Source organism: Capricornis sumatraensis, chromosome 11, assembly GCF_032405125.1.
Source record: "Capricornis sumatraensis isolate serow.1 chromosome 11, serow.2, whole genome shotgun sequence".
Taxonomy (NCBI): Eukaryota; Metazoa; Chordata; class Mammalia; order Artiodactyla; family Bovidae; genus Capricornis; species Capricornis sumatraensis.
In genome coordinates, this window is record NC_091079.1 from 48062976 (window position 1) to 48066065 (window position 3090).

The 3090-nt window shown below is 38.8% G+C and overlaps 1 non-coding gene across 1 annotated transcript; it reads right to left on the reverse strand.

The window, feature by feature from the left end:
* Nucleotides 1–2298: 2298 nt before the first annotated feature.
* On the reverse strand, nucleotides 2299–2370 carry TRNAH-GUG (transfer RNA histidin (anticodon GUG)). Its single transcript has one exon. It is a non-coding gene; the product is annotated as a tRNA-His (tRNA).
* Between the last annotated feature and the right edge of the window lie 720 nt (nucleotides 2371–3090).

A 3090-nucleotide genomic window follows, 5' to 3' on the forward strand; every position in this document is an offset into this window, starting at 1 on the left:
AGTGCTAAAGAATTGATGCTTTCAAAATGTGCTGGAGAAGACTTTGAGACTCCCTTGCACTGCAAGGAGATCAAGCCAGTCAATTCCTAACCCTGAATATTCATTGGAAAGACTGATGCTGAAGCTAAAGCTCCAAAACTTTGGCCACCTGATGCAAAGAGCCAATTCATTGGAAAAGACCCCAGTGCTGGGAAAGATTGAGAGCAAGAGGAGAAGCGGAGGACAGAGGATGAGATGGTTGGATGGCATCACCAACTCAATGAACAGGAGTTTGAGCAAATTCTGGTAGATGGTGAAGGACAGAAGTCTGGCGCTGCAGTTCGTGGGGTGACAAAGAGTTGGAGATGAATTAGAGACTGAACAACAACAACTGTAAACATTGTAAAACTTTGTAAACTATAAAACATCGTCCTTATACTTAAACAAAACCATTACTATTAAAGCTGTCATTGCAATTGTTGTCTAGTCACTCAGTCATTCCAACTCTTTGTGACCCGTGTGATCTGATTTCTATATATTAACTATATTTGTGAAGATTAGTTTAAAATATATACATTTATATATATATATACGTGCTCTAAATACCAGATACATTTACTATATATGTACTACATGTATATTTCATATACATGTATGTGTCTACATATATATACACATATGTATATATTTCTAAAATAAGGCAGAAGGAAGGATGAGAGGGAAAAACAAAAGGAAATCATACCTAAACTGATTTCCAAGTTTTGGGCCTTAAAAATACTCTGTAGTTATTCAAGCATAATGCCAAACATGATAAAGATAAAACATCTATTTCATTTTATTCCTATAAAATATTATTTTGTAGCATAATGTAGTTGAGTACTACATGTTTTCTAAAAGACTTATTTTCAGAAAATAGTGTGCTCACTAGAAACATTAGGTTTAATTTTCCATCTATATTTCTCACCAATTTGTAAGTCTGAATATTGAGGATTCACAGATAGCATCCATCTGAGGAAAACAAACAAACAAACAAACAAATATTCAAGAGGCAGGATGTACTTGAGACCCCATAAGGAACAAAACTGTTCTCCAGTGGAGGGAATTGATATGAAAACAATTTGTTAGCAATAGGGCACCAGTGATGGACGCTGGTAAATGCAATCTATGTAAGAGCAGATAGAAAGCAGGCCAATCTTCACTGTCCATGCAGCATATTTTAATAGGGTAAATATAAAAATCCAGGGGAAATCAATTTTTCCAAATAAGTAAAATAAATTAATTTAATGTAATAAAAATACAAGAAAACAATGGAATGGAAAAGACTAGAGATCTCTTCAAGAAAATTAGAGATACCGAGGGAATATTTCATGCAAAGATGGGCACAGTAAAGGACAGAAATGGTTCGGACCTATCTAACAGAAGCAGAAAATATTAAGAAGAGGTGGCAAGAATACACAGAAGAACTGTACAACAAAGATCTTCATGACCCAGGTAATCACGATGGTGTGATCACTTACCTAAAGCCAGGCATCCTAGAATGTAAAGTCAAGTGGGCCTTAGGAAGCATCACTATAAACAAAGCTAGTGGAGGTGATGGAATTCAAGTTGAGCTATTTCAAATCCTGAAAGATGATGTTGTGAAAGTGTTGCACACAATATGCCAGCAAATTTGGAAAACTCAGCAGTGGCCACAGGACTGGAAAAGGTCAGTTTTCAATCCAATCCCAAAGAAAGGCAAGGGCAAAGAATGTTCAAACTACCACACAATTGCAGTCATCTCACACACTAGCAAAGTAATGCTCAACATTCTCCAAGTGAGGCTTCAACAGTATGTGAACCGTGAACTTCCAGAAATTCAAGTTGGATTTAGAAAAGGTATAGGAACCAAAGATCAAATTGCCAACATCCATTGGATCATAGAAGAAGCAAGAGAGTTCTAGATAAAACATCTACTTCTGCTTTATTGATTACTCCAAACCCTTTAACTGTGCAGATCCAACAAACTGGAAAATTCTTCAAGAGATGGGAATACCAGACCACCTGATCTGCCTCCTGAGAAATCTGTATGTAGGTCAAGAAGTGATAGTTAGAACCGAACATGCAGCAACAGACTGGTTTCAAATTGGGAAAGGAGTACATCAAGTCTATATATTGTCACCCTGCTTATTTAACTTACATGCAGAGTAAGTTAAGTGTAGTTGCTCAGTCAGGTCCAACTCTTTGCTACCCCATGGGCTGTAGCCCAGCAGGCTCCTCTGTCCATGGGATTCTCCAGGCAAGAATACTGGAATGGGTTGCCATTTCCTTCTCCAGGGGATCTTCCCAACCCAGGGATCGAACCTGGGTCTCCCGCATCACAGGCAGATGCTTTACCCTCTGAGCCACCAGGGAAGCCCTGCATGCAGAGTACACCATGCGAAATGCCAGGTTGGATGAAGCACAAGCTGGGATCAAGATGCCGAGAGAAATATCAATAACCTCAGATATGCAGATGACACTACCTTACGGCAGAAAGCAAAAGAACTAAAGAGACTTGATGAAAGTGAAAGAGGAGAGTGAAAAAACTGGCTTACAACTCAACATTCAAGAAACTATGCCATGATTGGCATCCAGTCCCATTACTTCAAGGCAAATAGATGAAGAAACAATGGAAACAGTGAAAGACGTTATTTTCTTGGACTCGAAAATCACTGCAGATGGTGACTGCTGCCATGAAATTAAAAGATGCTTGCTCCTTGGAAGAAAAGGAGCTATGACCAATCTAGACAGTATATTAAAAAGCAAAGACATTACTCTGCAAACAAAGGTCCATCTAGTCAAAGCTATGGTTTTTCCAGTAGTCATGTACAGATGTAAGAATAAAGAAAGCTGAGCACTGAAGAATTGATGCTTTTGAACTGTGGTGTTGGAGAAGACTCTTGAGAGTTCCTTGGACTGCAAGGAGATCAAACCAGTCAATCCTAAAAGAAATCAGTCCAGAATAGTCATTGGAAGGACTGATGCTGAAGCTGAAACTCTAATACTTTGGCCACCTGATGAAAAGAACTGATTCATTGGAAAAGACCCTGACGATGGGAAAGATTGAAGGCAGGAGGAGAAGGGGATGACAGA